This window comes from Ursus maritimus, unplaced genomic scaffold (assembly GCF_017311325.1).
Source record: "Ursus maritimus isolate PB19 unplaced genomic scaffold, ASM1731132v1 scaffold_3, whole genome shotgun sequence".
Taxonomy (NCBI): domain Eukaryota; kingdom Metazoa; phylum Chordata; class Mammalia; order Carnivora; family Ursidae; genus Ursus; species Ursus maritimus.
The window spans coordinates 98,129,877-98,147,104 of NW_024425563.1; the positions used below are offsets into that span (position 1 = coordinate 98,129,877).

Genomic DNA, 17,228 nt, shown 5'->3' on the forward strand with positions numbered 1-17,228 from the left:
TTAGTTTTCAAAACCAGCAGAAGCAGAAGCTGGAGATCTTGAAAACTGGGGAAAAGAAACCAAAGAAGCAGAGACCTTATTGCAAAAGTTTCATCCATGTCCTAGTCTTTTTCCTCCTGTTCCTGTTCCTTTTCAGATGAAACTGCATGAGTTCTGTATTCCTTTAACACTGTAGAAAGACAATAGAATCTTTTTTTTTTTTTTTTACAAAAATCTTTCCCTGTTACTTAAAAATTATTCCTGCTGTTTCCCAACTGCTGGAGGGGGGGAAAAAAAGAAGCTCATTTGTTGCCGTTTAGCAGATATTTTTAAATTGAAGAAAGATACAGTTATAATCATACTAAATTGCATCCATCAGCTCATTTAATTTCCCCTAATCCTATCAACCGAAGATGATGACAGATGACAAAGTGAAGCCCAGAGAGGTTAAGTAACTTTCCAAGACTCACACAGGAAGTAAGAAATGAAGCTATGGATCGTGTCCTATCACCTCCACCATCCTTTTACTCTATAAAACTCACTCTCCTTTAAAATCTTTTCTAGTCTCTGCCAGTATAAAAGTGCCAATAGCTCCTTCCCTTATTACAATAAGCTCTGAATAAGTGTCTGTGATTCATTCTATAGGGGCTCTTCGTGATTTTGATAACATCGCAAAAGAAGAAAAACTGATAATTTGGCAGTTATTGTCTGAATAAACGAGGCCATCCTTCATTAAACACTGTAATATTAGTATGTCTATATTCTAAAGAAAGAAAATGACTTTACTCCTATCATTTTTTTTAAAAAAGTATCACATGTTTCTGTTTCTCCTGATAGATTTTCCCCTGCAATGTGCTTTTATTGTTGACTTAAGCATCCTCTCTGGGGCCATGGTGTCCACCTACAGACTCCAGGTTAGAGCCTGAGCTCCTTCTGCTCCACCTATTTGGGGGCCTGGGGGGAGTGGCCCATGAAGCCTGGTTTTTCTGTTTGCTCCCCATCTCAACAGGACACTGGTAGTTAGCAGGGTTCATAATAAACACTAAACACTAGTTACCACTCACAGAGTCCTCCTCATGCTGGGCAGATGGCAAGAGCTTTCATATGTAAAATACACCGTCTGCAAACAACCCCATGAGGTAGCTTCCATTATTACCACCAATCTATAGATGGGGAAGTTGAGTCTCAGAGAGGTGTAGGAACTTGGTCAGGACCACACAGCTTAAACTATCTGGGTCCTTTACCTCATATTCCTCTGCCTCAGGAAGAAATGCCTTGGCCTGAAGACTATGTCTGAGTCCTTGATTCCCACTCCCAGGGACCATGGCACACATTTAAAGAGACACATCTGGGGGCTATGTGTGTGGTGTGCACCCAAGAACCAGAGGTATCCCATAACCCCTCCACTACAATATTTTTGGCCCCCAGGGCCTTGAACCTTGTGTTTATTGCCTCATTTAGTCCTGACAAGGACTTTTCAGGTGAATGAAGTAGCATTGGCTTCTTTTGCAGATAAGGAGAATGAGGCTTGGAGAGGTTTAGTAACTTGCCTGAGGTCATACAGACAAGTGGTGGACTACAGATTAAAACAATGAACCTTTCACTAGTTCCTCTTCCTCTGGGCTCCAAACAGGGGGAGTCAATGGGCTCAGGGCTCAGAACATCAAAACGTCTCTCAGCACAAACGGAGTAGCAGGTCTTGCATAAGTGGTCCAGGAAGAATTTGTCTGGATGCTGTCTGTGGTTCCAGGAAGGTAGAAGAGACTTCTCCCAGGGCGGCACCAGGTAAAGCCGATCCACAAGAATGCCTGGGCGCTGCCACCAGCAGCCTCCTCAGGCAGGCCACAGCCTTGGCGGGTGGCCGCCATTCCTTGCCACACTCAAGGGGCCCGAAATGACATTTTCCACAGGTTACCTGTTACCTGTCTCTACCTGGAAAGCCTGAACAAGTCTTGAAGGGCAGGGCCTGCGGCTCATTCACCTCTGTCCCTCCCATAAACGCCCAAGGGGGATCAGGGTAAATCTACTGAATTCACAATTCTCTCTTTTCTGCTCATATCGAACACTCTCGCCCGGCTCCTGCTCGGGTGGGGCCTGGCTCATCAGAATGATGGGCTCCTTGCCTTGTGAAGAGGTGCTCTGAGCTGCATTCCTCTTTCAAGGGAGACCCACACGGCGCCTTACACGCGCGCTTCGGGGCTCAGGGAGGGAGGGGTCTGAGGTGCCAAGAGCCGCGGAGCCAGGCTGCAGGATTGCCTTTGGTGTCACCTCCTCCCGCAGCCGTCCCTTCACACTTGCGTGTGCGCACAGGCCAGATGGAAGGCGCGATCCTAACTGCTGCCTGAGCAGGTGGGAGGGAAGAGAGACGAGAGGTATTCCATTGGTTGTCTGGGAAAATGAATTGCACCTTCCCCTCACTTGCGGAGGATCAACTTTTCCCACCCCCTCGGGTGGGCACTCATCACCCGGGGTCGCAGCCAGAACCTGGGAGCCCAGTGGCCCCAGTTCGAGGGAAGTGGAGCTGGGCGGGCAGTGGACGCCCCCAGACCCTGGGAAAAGTGCTTCACGATGTCCAGCGTCCCGAAGGTCCCCGCGGCGGGGCGAGCGGCCCCGGCAGCGCGGCCCCCGCCTCCAGCTGCCCCGCACGCGCAGCCCGCGCCGGGCCCCCAAGGGTTAAGCGCGGGCCCCGGGGCGCCGCGGCTGATCCAGCCACCGGGTCCGGGGCGCAGTGAGCCGGCTGCCACCTGCCTCGCGGGGCAGCGGCGCGATGCGGCTCTGGAATGAGGAAGCGCGGCGGCGAGGGGAGGGCCCGGGCGCGCTGCTGCGCTGAGACGCGCGGGCAGGCGCCCGGCGACGACGAGCGGAACGGGCTGCAGCCGGCGGCGGCGCCAGCAGGTACGGCCCGCGCCCGCCGCCGCCCCGGCGAGCCTAGAACGTGAGCCAGCCTCGCGCCCCTGAGCGAGTTGCATGCGCGGTCGAGGTTGCGGTCGGACGGCTCCGCGGGAACCGGCTACCCCGCGGCGGGGCGGGGGCGGCGCGCTCCGCTCTGCGCCCAGCTCTGTGCCGCATCAAGGCCGGGATCGCAAATACCGCTCCGCGCCGTCTTTGCGCCACTGCCGAATCCCCCCCAGCCGGCTTGACGCCTCGCTCGGTACCGCTACCCGCGCCGCGCCGCGCCGCGCCGTGCCGCGCTCGGGTCCTGCCGTGTTCGGGCGCGAAGCCGGGCAGGGGCAGGGCCGTCGAAGCGCGGGGAGCGAGGAACGAAACGGCGCTCTAGTAGCCAGTCGGGAACCGGCTGCGGGCCGGTTGAGCCGCGGCCCTCGGAGGTGTGCACCTCCCCAAAGTTTGCGGAGCGCGGGCGGCGGGCGCGCGCTCGGGCCGCCGCCAATCTGGGTGGCCGCAGGTGGCGAGGCGCTGGCCCGCGGGGCGCGGCGCGGAGGGGCCCAGGTGCGCGGCCCGTGGGCGGCGCTGTGCGCTCGAGGCAAGGCGGCCGGCCGCGAGCGCGACAGCCGGGTCGGAGCCGGCGGGGGGTGGGGAGGGTGGCGGAGAAATGGGGAACAATGCGAGTGAGCAACTTCAGGAAGTCATTGTGAAAGAAAGCTGGGAAGAGCTCGGCGGCCAAGTTAGCAGGGCATTCTAACAAGTGCATGCGCGGCCCGCGCCCGGGGCGGCGACTGCGGCGACAGTCCCTGGGTCCCCTCGGAGCGCAGCCGAGCCCGGGCGGGACATTGGAGGTGGCGAGGCGGCCGGCCCGGCCGAGCCCGGCAGGGCAGAGGGAGCCCCGGCCCCGAGGTTGCTCTTCGCGCCCGAGGATCAGTCTTGGCCCCCAAAGTGCGACGCACAAATCCACGTGAGTGTTTTCAAATTGAATTTCAATAGGAAAACTCCGAGTATCTGGTGGGTTAAAATGAGAGAAAGAGAGAGAGAGAGAGAGAATGAGAAGACAAGGCAGTGAGATTTGTAACCCCGGGTTTCGCTCAGGTCCGCCTCTTTCTGGGGACAGTGAGAGCGCGACTTTTGTCAGAGCCTCCGCCAACTTGTGCTGTGACCGCAGGCGCAGGGCCAGCGGCGGTGGGACGCTTGTGAGCCGCCCTGCTGTCACCATGAGGAGGACGTTCTAGCTCCAGTTATATTTAAACCGATATATACCTCTAGATCACGGAAGTCAGGTTTTATAAAGTCATTCGTAAAGAGCTTTCTTTTCTTATTTCCGAGGTGAGAGCATTTTGCTTATACTGTAAAATAATTAGATCGTGTCTGAACTTGCTTCCTGCAAAATGAAGAATTATCCCGGTTTGAAAAGTTAGTAGGACTTCTGCTGACTGCAATTTTGGCTATCGGGTTTCGAAACTCCCTGGTAATAAGGCATCAGGTTACTTGCGACTGGATTTGCAATGTATTTTTTTTTTTTTTTTTAATCCTCAAGGATCCTCCGGTGATTCCTAAGGAATCGGGGGTGGGGTGGGGGGGGGGAGATAAGATTGTTTTTTCTTCTAATTTGGAGGCAGAAAGTATGGCATGTAGAGATCTGACCAGCACAGCTTTCAAATGCAGCGGGCCCAGAGCAAATTCAAGGCAAGCTTGCCTACTGCTCATTTCCCACCCTGCCATGCTTCTCAGCTCCCAGGTACCTTGTTTTAAACTTGGAGACACAAACTGCTGTTGAAGGAATACCTACTTGCTAGCCAAATCAACGTCTGTTAATGGAGAAAAATGTATGGAGGTTGAAAATATTTAATCTGGACAATATTTAAACTTTCATAGAAATTGAAATGGTTGCAAGAATTGGTTCACTTTGTTCTGAGTTGAGAGGAGAAAGAAAACTGCAGGAAATGGTGGGAGCCTCGTGAATTTGTTTCTTTGTTTGAAGATGTTTGATGAGCCTCATTGGACCCATCTGTTACGTGAAATTTTAAAAGTACCAATTTAAGTATTTTTTTTTTATTAAATGTTAGAATTGTTTCAGTGGCAAATCAGGTTATTTGGTATGTGGCAAAAAATTTAAACAGTGCCAGATATCTGTGACAGGAGGATTACCTGCTTCCAACGTGTTTAAATAACGTGTATGCCCAGGTATAAATACTGATGTCACATTTTAAACCCCTATATACTTCTGGTTTGATAGAATGTATCCGATTTCAAAACTTTCCAGGAACATAGGTGTTTATACCTTTTTTTTTACGTGGCAAAAAAATGTGCTTCCCGGTCTCTGAGTCCACCAGAGCTGAGGACTGAATAGATTATTGAGTTAAATGGTCATGCTTTCTTCTCCTTTTGTTTCATGGTGATAGTTGAAGGCAGGAGCTCTGGAAACTCCAGCATGCTTGCTTGTTTGTGTAATTTGCGGGTGTTTTAATTGAAGAGCTGCATCTTGAAACATTACACATCTCCTGAACTTGGAAGCATGGTAGCAAGTGTAGCCCATCAGTTCGGTCTCACAGGCTGAGCTCGTGGGTCTGTAATTAAAACGGTGCTCGTGCTACATTCTTGCGCGTCTGTAAAATAAAGTGTGCTTGTGTATTCTTTTGAGAACTTGGTCCGTGGTCTCCTGAGAGAGGATATACTGTCGCTGTCCTGGGCACCATTTCCTTTGTTGAAAAATTAAGATCCTAGTGAATTTCCTGGCCAAGAGGTCTGAAGCCCCACGGTGCTGGCGGCCACTGATCCTTCATCACTTGGCTAGAGACTTAAGCGTTTGAGGATGGATGATGGTTCTTTTGGCGGGATTTTTTTCTCTTGATTTGAATTGGTGTGTTTCATATTTGGGTCATATGGCAGCATATTGTCAACATAAATGTCAAACTTTGCAAATTTGAAGCAACACCATGTATGTGCGTACTGTCTACTGCATGCCATGACGAAACTCTCCCGCCCCCACCCCTGCAAGTGTTCTGTGTATACTTCAAGATTATGTGTGCATCAATAGATATAGAAAATGGAGAAATTCTGTGAGCGTGTGCACACACAGCAGGCACAGGGCACAGAGAGAGAGAGGCGTGGGGGCAGGGTGAGAAAGAGTCTTCCCATCGCACAGACCTGACCTGAGTAATGAAGCCCCTCCTTTTAGGTTCTGTGTGTTTGGTTGGTTTGTACCTTTCACTAAAGCAGGATGGATTTTCCTATTTATACTGTTGAGTGTAGACGTAAATGATGTGAGTACGTTGGGTGTCTGCCTAATGCTGTTAGCCCAGACTCAGTCAAGGATGGCACCATTTTGTAGCATTCGTGTGGTGTTTTCTCTCCTCCTCCAATCTTTGTAATTATGAAATAATTTCACTATGAAATAAGTATTGGTTTTCGTTGCCTAATTCTGTTGGAGATTCATTCAGGCGATCCAGCTCACAGAGAGCAGACCAAGTCCTTTTTAGGTTTTCTGGCAACGCTTGTGATTCGTCAGCCTGACAGGCCTTTTCAGGGACTGGGACTCCTGCTTCTCTCGCCCTGACCACGAAGGTTTCTCCCTCCCCGGTGTCTGTATGTTCATCTTTTTGGAGCCCTCAGGCAGGGCTGTGTGCAGTCGTTCCATGTCATGGGTGAAAGCAAGAGATGTAAAAGCGACAAGTGACCCATCCTCTCAGGCTTACAAAAGGAGAACCATGGATCTTGTTTACACCTTGAGACGGATCATGGTTTTGCTCCCAGCAGACACAGGTGCGTGTGTGATCTAGGTGTTAGGGAGGTTGTGTTCCGAGTATCAGTGTGAAACACCCACACACACGTTTAAAGTTCTGATGGGGAGGGAAATAGGAATGGGGCTGGTGCGACCCCCAGACCAGACTTAGTGGCAGCAACATGACTGGTTTCCCCGTGGTGCCTTCTGGGCCCTCACACCGGTTTCTTCTTGGAGACCCAAGGTGTTGCTGTGTTTTTTGCAGTTTAAGCAACGACTTCACACCCAGAGTCTCCCTTTGCGGCTCCTGGCATGCACGCTCCCATCCCTCCACCTTCTGCACCGTTCCTTTAATGGCTTTTGTTTGACGCCGTTTTTAAACGTGTGATGCTCTCCTGACAAATATCTCTTGGACGACGTGACAAGACGTGCAGCCTGAAACAGGCTTCCTGAGCACAGTTCCTGCGTGGGGAGGGGGCAGGGCCCTTCCCGCTTCCATGCGTGTGTGTGTTGGGGGGGGCTGGGGGTCACTCCAGAGAAGGGCCCGCGGGGCGCCAGCTGAGGCCCCCCTGCAGGCCGCAGCCTCCTCGCTTCCGTTGGCTTTGTGTCCTTCTCCGAGTTGACTGTGATCAACAGGTGGGACCCACAGGTGCCTTCTGTGACCCGCCCGGCCATGAACTGTTAAAAGTGGTGAAAGCCCAACGTCACAGGCGTGGGGCCCGCCGCCTTCCCCGCCGCCGGCCTGGCCTTGTTTCCCTTCTCCCATGGCCACGTCGGCCTTTGGGGAACTCGCGATTCCTGTTGACTAAAAGAGCGCCAGCCTCCACCACAAGCCTGTCAAATCAGACGTCCGAATAATCTCTGAACCCATTTTGGTCAGTACAGGAAGCACGGGCTCCCTTCCTGCCCATGTTTTCCTGAGAGAAAACTATCTTCCCTCCTTTTTTGCATATTTGGCAAATGGTTCCACCTTTCTCCCCGCCCCAGTGGAGTGTGAAGACGGTGGCAGAGGAGACGGCCTACCGGCCTGCCGCCCAGGGCAGCAGGGTCCCTCCCAGGTGGCTGAGTGGAGGGGACTCCACGCGCAGCACGGGGTCCAAAGACCCCCGTCTTCCAAAGGCGGGATTGGTGTGGGAAGGCAGCACCCCCTCGGTCTCTGGGAGGCACGGGTTGACTGGTGAGTGCCACGCGCTTTCTCTGCCGCGCTTGCATAGACAGGGGACAGCCTGAGTGGCGTCCTTTCCTGGTGGCCTGGCCCGGCCCCTGCCTGGCACCCCTCCCCGGCACCCCTCCCCGGCACCCCTCTGCCGCCTGTCTGGGGTGATGGAGAGCATCATTATGCACCATTTGCACATGCTACTTTCCGGTTGTCCCGTGCTCCACCTCCTGATGGCTGGTGGCGCGGGGCCACCAGTTAACGAATTGCCTAAAATGGGGCCTAATTAGTGGAAAAGTGCCTTCTTCATATTTTCTCACTCAAGTGTGCAATGATTCATTTTTCTCCAGCAATCAGCTCACTGCTGAAGGAAATCTGACTCTCTTCCTGCCATTTTCGCGCCAAAAGTTAGCAGTCCTGGACACTGGGCAGAGCTTCCCAGCTGAGGGGTCGTGGGGGGGGGGGCAGTGGGATGGGAAGGAGGCACCCAGTATCCTTCCTCCATCCTCCTTCCCTGCCCTTCCTTCTCCCTCCCTCTCTCTCCCTCTTCCTCCTTTCTTTGGGGGGGGGGTGGTACAGTAGTCTATGGAAACAACTGAGAAAAAACAGCATAAAGTATTTTTAAGTGCTCTTCTGCACCCTGACACAGAGTTTCAGGCTCCATTTTGGAGATCACACTGATAGCAGCCCTCTAAAGCGTTTCCTTTTCTGAAGCTAAGAGTTCCACCAGGAATATTGATTTGTCCGTTTGGGGTGAATTTTTCTTGTGGAATCTGAGTTTCCCTGCTCAGCCTGGAGCACAAGAAATCGCACATAAGACACCTCCTTGGCCCCCAGGGGGAAAATGTTTACTTTAGAATCTTTAGGAGAAACAAAAATGAGGAATTGATCTTTTATGAGCTTGCTTCTGAGACACTCTGAAACGTCCTCCCATGCTTTTAATGCAGACAGAGAGAGAGTGCCAGCGACCCCCTGGTGCGAGCCCCACTTTCCAGCCTGAAAAAGTGACCTTTTCCTCCTCCTTTGTGGCGAGTTTTGTGGAGGGTGGAAAATTAAAATGATCTTCAAAGAGATCCACAGTGAAAACATATTGATACATTGTGTATCCCACCTCATTAAACCAAAATCACACTGCTAATTATCTGAGGTTGTTAGAGATAAGGCCATTAATTACCATTTAAAAATGGTTTGGAAATTTCTAGTGCTTTTCTGCACGTGTTTTCCTGCTTCTGCCTGGAGCTGTATGTGTTTCCCTGAATTTAAAGAATTTCCAGCTCTGTCTAGAGCAGACCAGGCTCTTGTGAAAGAAATGAAACTTGCCGCACAGCCACAGCAAAGTAGTTAAAGCGAAGCACTGAAAATAAATAATTTAGGCTCATTTAAGGGCTGCAGGAAAATTGGATGGTACTGTCTAAAATGAGTTTTCCTCTCTTTTGCTGTCTGACGGACAAGAGCATTTTTCTGCCAGGTTACACATGAAGACACGCCGATTTTTTTTGGCCCTGCAAATGAGGAAGTTGTAAGCTTCTGTGAAGTTGTACTGATGACTCCCCCGGCCCCCCTCCTCCCTGCTGGGTCTGCATGAGGACCTTGTAGGCTAAAGGTTGTAGATTAGAGAATGGGCTTCAAGCAATGCTGGGGGGGGGGGTTGTCCATACCCACTAGGATCTCGCATCCATATGGACCTTGTTGTTTGTTCTGTGGTGTTGGCCATTTTTGTCTTCAGGAGCTCTCCAGGTTGGGGTTATAGCACAAAATACAGTGGAAAGCGAGCACTTTTCTTGCTAATTTCCTCCAGCTTAAAGAGCCAGCAGAGACTACCAAGTGGAATCCTTTTCTATGATTGTTTGGTGTGTTGCCAGAGGAATCATTCTTACCAGGTCACTTACCGAACGCATTTCTTCTCCGTCGTACTCTTCTTGAAACAGCTTGATTTGACTTCAGTGGGACCATTTGAGGTTGGGTGAACAAGGTGAATTCCAGAGTTCTAAAGCTACTAAGAGCTTGGGCCGGGATTCTTTGTGTTCTGTGAACATAGTTTAAAACTGTGAAATAGGATTTTTAATAATTTTCATGAGGTTATCTTATTTCAAGTGATTTTAGTTGAGGATCTGGGGGTATTGCCAAAAGAACTGGGAGCTCAGAATGCACGTCTTGCAGGGAGAATTTCCCGTTGGCCCGGAAACCATGTGGCCTTCGTGTGGGGGGAGCCTGTCATCAGGGTGTCTGCAGCCCCCTTTCTGGAGCCAAGACGAAACCTCCCCTCTTACACGTGTCCCCCTCCCCCCACCCCACACAGCCTTTTCCACTGCAAGGAATAAGAGGTAGATATCTGGGTAATGATGAATCCTGGGACATGTTTGCTCTGGAACACATTTTCTGTGTGTGTGTATCTATGTCTGTAGATCTTGTCTCACTACCAACCAGAAAACAGAGACTTATCTAAAATGGAAAAAAGGTTATAGTACCTAGGAGAGTGTTCTTGGCGTGTGAATCAGCCATAACTTTTCAGGTATTGGAAATAAACATATTGGTATGGATTTGTGAACAACTGGACATCCCTGTCCAGACTTAGATAATTTTACTTCTTGTGGTCTAAATAAATTAAATCTTTTGCCAAGAAAACTCACGCAAGCCCTGCATTAAAAACAAAATAAAAAAACAAAGAAACAAACAAACAAAGAAAAAACAGCCCAATGGCCTTATAGAAGGCCCAGTATTACAAGAGGATTTTTTTGGAATGTTATGGATATACAATACAAGTGGATTTGCACGTTCAATTTTAATTTTGAGCTTTCACATGGACGCATGAAAGGATCTGCCAATATGTTAAATTAAGTCACTGCTAAGAAAGCAAGATAAGATACTGTATTCTTTGTGAGGTCAGCACATTGCCTTGCTGAGTAAAACATTTAGCGAATATTGTAACTTTGTATTTATCCATTTTTTTTAAAAAAAGTAAAAACAAAACTTTGAAAAAAAAATAGGAACACGAAGTTGTGCCTGGGCTCCTCTGTCTCCTCGAATTATAATAATAAATGACAAAACATAAGCACTTTTGGGAATATCCATGTCAATCATTATTTGGGGGGCAGTTTTTATATATATTTTTTCAAGATGTAAGTCTCATTTTTGTTGCACGGTTGCTGGCCATGCATGAAGGTCTTCTAAAACCGGGAAGAGGGTAGAAGGAAATGATTCTAAACTTAGATTTTTTTGACTGAAGTGATGAAGTGAAGTGTAAAAAGCGATTTATATTTGAGGAAGCTACTTAGGAAGTGGCCCATGATGACAGTCAAAATCAGGAAAAGTCCTATAAAAGCATATGTAAATTTTTGAGTATGTATGTCTCTGCTATGTTTGCTGCATATACAGTATTTACTGGTAGTCTGAGAGCCTGTGGTCTAGGGGCAGAGCGGTCTTTCCTGAGAAGTCTCTTCCCTGCACTGAAGTGCGCAGTGCCAGGACCTTCCCGGGCCCCTGGAAACCCTGCTCTGGACCTGTGCTGGTGGTAAATGTCTCTAACTCTGCTTTCTCTGTTTAAAAAAAAAAATGTCGAATACAATATCTCCCATCTTTTTTTATACCCCACTTCGAGACAGGTGGCTCCCTGATGCCATTTAGCAATATTCTTGTGTTCTTTCCCTTCTCTATTCAATGTCTCTCTGCTGAGACTGTTTTCAAGCAGCACAGTTTTTAAGCTGCATTTTGAAAGGCTTCCTCAGTTCCCCGGACCCTTCCTCTTTTGCATATCAGTTCCTGCCCCTAGGGGAAAAAAAAATGTGAGGACAGCATTGCACATCTGAGCTAATTTGCCCTCAAAAAAGCAGGTTCACAGTAGAACAAACCACTGGAGGCGTTTTCTGTAGCTCAGTTAAATATGGGGGAGGGGGAGCAGTCTGAAAGCCAAATTGGATTCCCTGCTGTCCTGTTGAAATCTTGTTTTTCATTGTTATTTGCGCCAGCAATACTCTGTGGAATAATCATGAAAATGTGTAGATTGGCAGCTAATTTTTGAAAAATGAAAAGAATCAGAAATGAAATAAGAGAGCCCAGAAGTTTCTATGTTCTCCGGACCTGTTTTGTCAAGTTGTTAGGAAAATCTATAAGGTCCCCCTCACCAGACACAAAGACCTGGCAGATTGCCTTAGCTTTCTCTTGGAACATTTCTTTTTTTAAGATAAAGTGTAATTCACAGCGATATGATAGATTTGCAAAAATAAAATCTACCAATCTGAAAATGAAAAAGCTCTCTCTGGGCAGGAATAATGGGTTTCATTAAAGAGGTCTGTGACCTAAGGTATTTTAAATAGATTATAGGCTTGGCCCGTGTTTTCCCCACGTGCCTGCCCCCTTCAAAACAAGCATCATTGAGTGTATAAGGAAATAACCCTGAAATGGAACACGAGTGCACCCTCACTCATCAGGGAGGGAAAAAATCAAAAGCATACATCTTATCAAATAAGGAGACTTTAACTTTATTGGAGAAGTCTTGTGATGAAAGTTGCCTTACCTGTAGAGTATTACAAAGGGCACACTCATTTCTGTTAGGATACAGGTAACATCCACTCCTTGTCCGTCGTCCATTTAAAATTTGGCACCACGGTGCTGGGCTGTGAGGTTCACACAGGCGGGAGTGGTAGAGTGAAGGACGCATCTCCCTCGAGCGGTTGTGGGTTCAATTTCACTCCGTTGTTGTCTAGACGTGCACCCTTGGGCGGCCTGCTGTATGGTTAGCCTCCGTCTTTCTCATCCATCGAATGGAAATAATATACAGATTATGTACAATGATCATAATCATATGGCTTAATCGTGAAGATTAAAGATACACATTTAGCAAATGAGTCTTGAATATTAGATGCTGTACCAGGTTCTCACATAAAACAGTGAGCAAAGTGGACGACGTAGACGGTCTTGTGGTTCTTTGCAGTTTGCCTGTTAAATGCCATAGTCATTGCTTAAATAAAGCCGGCTAAGACCAGTAGCCATTCCTTCACCATCTTTTTCTGGCACACTTAAAGCACTTAAGAAATGAGATAGCCCTGGGCAGAACATGACCCATGTGTCTCAGGGGAGAGGAAAGGCATTGTTTTTAGGTATTTATGTATGTGTTTGGATTGAAGCCTAATCGATATGTAACATTATAGTAGTGTCAGGTATACAGCACGATGATTCAGGATTTCGTATGTTGCAAAGAGATCCCCACGATGAGTCTCGGTAACAGCTGTCACCACACAGAGTCACAAAAACATGTGTGTGATGAGTGCTTTAAAGATTTACTCTGTTAGCAACTTTCAAACAGACAGGACAGCATTATTACTAGCATCCTGCTGTACAAACATGGAATTTTTTTTCTTTCTTCCTTCCTTTCTTTCTTTCTTTCTTTTTTTCTTTTTTAGTTCGTGTGCATTGTTTAAACCGCAGAGAACTGAGGATCCGTAAAGCTTGTGGAGGGGCTGGGTGCTCCCAGCGAGTGGCTCATTCTGAGTGGCTGCCGGCGGTCCTCACAGCCGGTTTGGCCCACTGTGCACTTGGCGGTGCTGGGATGACCATAATGGCGGGCTTCTCCAAAAGGAATCAAGTTGTGGTTCTTGACGGGAGTCTGGCTTTTCATTTTGACTTTGTTAATTCAGACTCACCTTTTCAGAAGTATGGGAGAGTTTTACTATTTCCTAGCTAGCAAGTGCTGTGAAGAGAGGTGTTCTTCTTAGGGCAGAGAGGGGGCTCGTGCATAGGGGCCAAGGACTGCAGCCAGCCCTGTGCACCTGCCAGTGACACTTGGGGCTCCCTTTGGCTCTCAGGGCTATTCTTGGGGCCACCTGCTTTCTCTCAGGTACAAGTGAGGACACTCCTGGAGACTTGCCCAGCCCTTGTCAGGAGCCACGACTGCCTGGGGCAGTGGGTGCTTCTTCCCAGGAGACAGCCAGGTCCCAGTCCCTCATGGGTGTGGAAGAAGGAAAGAAGGACAGGGTTGGGGGGTGTTTCCAGAGTCTCCCTGTCCCCGAGGGAAGCTCCTCCATGGGGGCAGCGCTGGCAGTAAGACCCATTTCCCTGGCGGGGCCGCTGGAGAAGCACAGGTGCTCAGGGCCAGCTTTGCTCCTGTCTCTCACTTCTTTTGCTCGATCCTCTGTGTCCCCCCCCCCCCACTTTCTGGAGTCACTGATATGCCAACCTCATTGAGCTGACCCCAGGTAAGTCCTGTTGGAGCAGAAGAACCAGACAGACACAGAGACGGAGACACAGAGAGGGAGGGACGAGAGATGGAGGAGACAGAAGGAAAGACAGGAAGAGATGTTCGACTCCATGCCCGCTCCAGAGTGGGAGATGAGGGTGGGCAGTGGCTGTGACAGCAGGATGTGCTCCCAGAGGGACGGCCAGCGACAGCCACTGTCACGTTGTCCTTCCCTTATCTCTGCATCTGTTTCCCCGTGTGCGAGATTCAGAACAACTTGCTCCGGAGAAACAATAAGAGCTTTCAGGGCTGAAGGAACTGCGCAGGTGACAGGTGTTTGGTGATGTTGTGTTTTCTGCTGTGTGGATCGGTGGAGCTCTGGCCTTCAGTTGTTTGGGTTTCCTGTGCAGGGGAGAAAACCGCAGTTCACTCCCATGAAATACTCCTTGCCTCTGGCATCTCCCTTTACAAGCCTGTGGTCCTGGTTTTGTTTAGGGGCCGGTTCCCGAAAACAGGTTATGAATCCACTTGTGTGATGAACTCATCTTTCTGATCATAAACTCCTTGAGTGTGGAGACAATATCCAGCCCACATGCCGTTTTCTACTTGCACTGGACACAGCTTCCACGTGGGAGAGGAGGGCTCAGGAAGCACTGCCTGAAAATAAGCACAGAGCCTGGGTCATGCACATGGTAGCCGGGATCGGGTGGCGTCCTGCTGCCCCTTCCCAAAGCCCCCACAGCTGCCCCTGTGTAACTTCGAGTCTTGGAGGGTATGGAATTTCCTCTCCCTCAGTCAGTTTCCCATTGTCAAATTATTCATTTGGTCTTTGCCTAAAAGCTATCACTTTTTACAAAAAAGTCACGACTGTTCCATCCCGAGAGATGCAAATTTGGAGGTGGGGAAGTTTGAGGGAGCTTGTCATGTCCCGTGCCCTCTGCTTGATGGCCGGCAGGACCAGCCACAGCATTCACAGGGCCCAGCGCAGCCTGGAAATGTGGGCCCTGCCCCTAAGTTATCAAGAAGTTCAGAGCAGTGGTGACAACCAACCATTAGCCCAAGCAAGGGGACCCTCTCATCATGGCCACACATCCATGCGCAGTAGGGTTGGTTGGGATTGTGTTTGAAAATCTCAGTGGTGCTGATTACCCAGTGGAGTTCCACGTGGTGGGGATGGCCAGGTGGGTGTGGACCTTTAGTGAAAGTGGGAAAGGTGTGTTGACACCAGTTCACAGTCCTCTGCTTGGTGCGGCCCCAGCACACCCACTGTCCCGAGTGCATAGGCGGCTGCTGAGGGGGGCTGCTTCCAGTGAGGGACACACAGGACACATAAGCCAGGTGGCCGCCTAGAGCAAGGGCTTTCCCGCCTAGCAGAGCCTGGTCTGGGCCTTGGGCCATCGGTGTTCTGCTTTGTGGCACTTGTCACATCTCCCGCCTGAATTGACGGATGCGTGAGGGGCAACCTGGTGGGAATGGATTGTGCTCCTGACCTCAAACTCAGAGGGTCCCCACCATGCCTCGAGGGAGGACACCTTCTCCCTTAGAGCCAAGATGGGGAGCCATCTGTGGGGCCTTAGCAGACAGTCTGTCCTCTACTTGGAAATAGCTTGGACCTACACTAGGGTACCAGATAAATCAGTCCTGCAGCTGAGAAGTGTGTAGCCACTGAAATGAGGACGTTGACATAGATTTGCAAAAGATAAAGACACGGCGTGGATCAAATGAAAAAACATTTTACAAGAGGCCATTTGGAATACGTTTAGTGTCTTGTTTGTGTAAAAAGCTCTATGTGTGTGGAAGTTATGGGCATTTTCTTGCCCTTGTAAAAAAAAAATGTGTAAAATAAGTATCACTTGCATGATGAGAAGAGTCCAAATCAACATTCTACAAATTCTGTGTTAGCCCAGGATTTGTCACAACGAGATTCGAGTTCTGCCGTGCGTCTCGCCACTCAACACAGGGACGTTTCAAGACAGGTCTGTGATACCACAATAAAACACTATACCCGCCTTCAGTGAGCAGTAAACCTCACATTCGTGCCGCCCAAAGATAAAAAGATTTTTCTCATTGGAGTCCATCCTGTCTCTTTATAATTCTTTGGACAGTTTCAGAAGAGTCATAGATTTTTTTTGCCTTTTTTACATAGAGGTCTATGAGACATTGGGCACAAGGCCAGGTTCAAGCTGGCTCCCGGGGCTGGTTTGTTCAGCTTCAAATGGCTTGTGGACCCTCAGTCTCGGGGCAGACACGCATGCAGGGCCATGGGCCTTTTTCCCTTCTGTGGTCAGCGGCCGTACCCCTGTGCCACACAGCAGCCTGGAAAATTCAGGTCACACTTCAGACCCGTTCAGTGGCTTTCGGAAATGGATGAAAACCCCTCCCCATCCAGAAAAGTGATAGTCATTCGTGTCGTCTTTGTGACTAGTACGGATACTACAGAAATTGAAGATGTGGATTCCCCAGGCACCATAAAGGCTATCATATATACGCATGTGCTTGTCCCTGCCTGCATCGTTCGGTCCCCTGACCCCCACCCGTGGCCGGGTCTGCTGCAAACTGGCCTCACAGCTCAGATCCACACACCTGAACCAAAGAGACAGAGGCACCCCTCCCCCACCACAAAACAGAGGTGACCTGAGTGAGATTCAACAGATGGACTCAGTTTGTTGCTTAGAGAAGGGTCTGTCCTGCAGGTTGTCCAGTAGAGCATAAACGAGAAGATTTTCTTGAGGTCACCTGCTGCTGGCCACAGATTTCCCTGTCCATAGGGTTCCCAAAGGCCATCCTCTAGGGCACCCATGGACTCCGAGGCCAGGCCAGGACCCCTGTGCCCCACTGGCACCAGCCTCTGCACGGTGCATGTGGCGGCTGGTCCCACAGGACAGGACATTTGCTGTTACCACCAAGGATGGCTCTTCCCAGTTGGTTTTCTGTTTTTAAACCAATCTGAGGAGCCAAGCCGTGTGTCAGCAAACAGGAAAGTTGGGGTGCTCTCCCGGCCTTGCTTTGCTGCCTTCGTGAGCTTCCCTTCTCCCTGTGTGAGCGTGCGGGCGACATCTGAGGCAGGGTCCCTGAAAGAGTGGGGGACAAAGACGGAAGCACCCGCGTTGCCCATCTGCCAGGCTGGAGGTGTATTCATTATTGATGGAGGGAGTGCGAGAGCTGCTCACATATGCAGCCCTGCCTGGGTAAATGAGACATTCTTCAGCAAATTGCTTCGTTTTTTGATTGCTGATTGTACGCGTGTCACCAAGCTGACTCAAGGTTCATCGATGCATGCTCAGTAAATTAGAAAGAACATAACTATGGAT

General features: G+C 49.7%; 1 protein-coding gene across 18 annotated transcripts in view; it reads left to right on the top strand.

The window, feature by feature from the left end:
* The first annotated feature begins 2,327 nt into the window (after positions 1 to 2,327).
* The window catches only part of IKZF1 (IKAROS family zinc finger 1), a 96,369-nt gene continuing 81,468 nt past the window's right edge, over positions 2,328 to 17,228 (top strand). For 2 of the 18 annotated variants that reach the window (XM_040644502.1, XM_040644512.1), the window contains exon 1: positions 7,568 to 7,766. The gene's annotated coding sequence lies outside the window, so the exon portion shown is untranslated. Of the gene's footprint in view, positions 2,352 to 2,822; positions 2,875 to 3,523; positions 3,830 to 4,002; positions 4,195 to 7,560; positions 7,767 to 17,228 lie in introns of those variants that run through there. The other 16 variants (XM_040644500.1, XM_040644511.1, XM_040644499.1 and 13 more) reach the window with 14 other exon arrangements.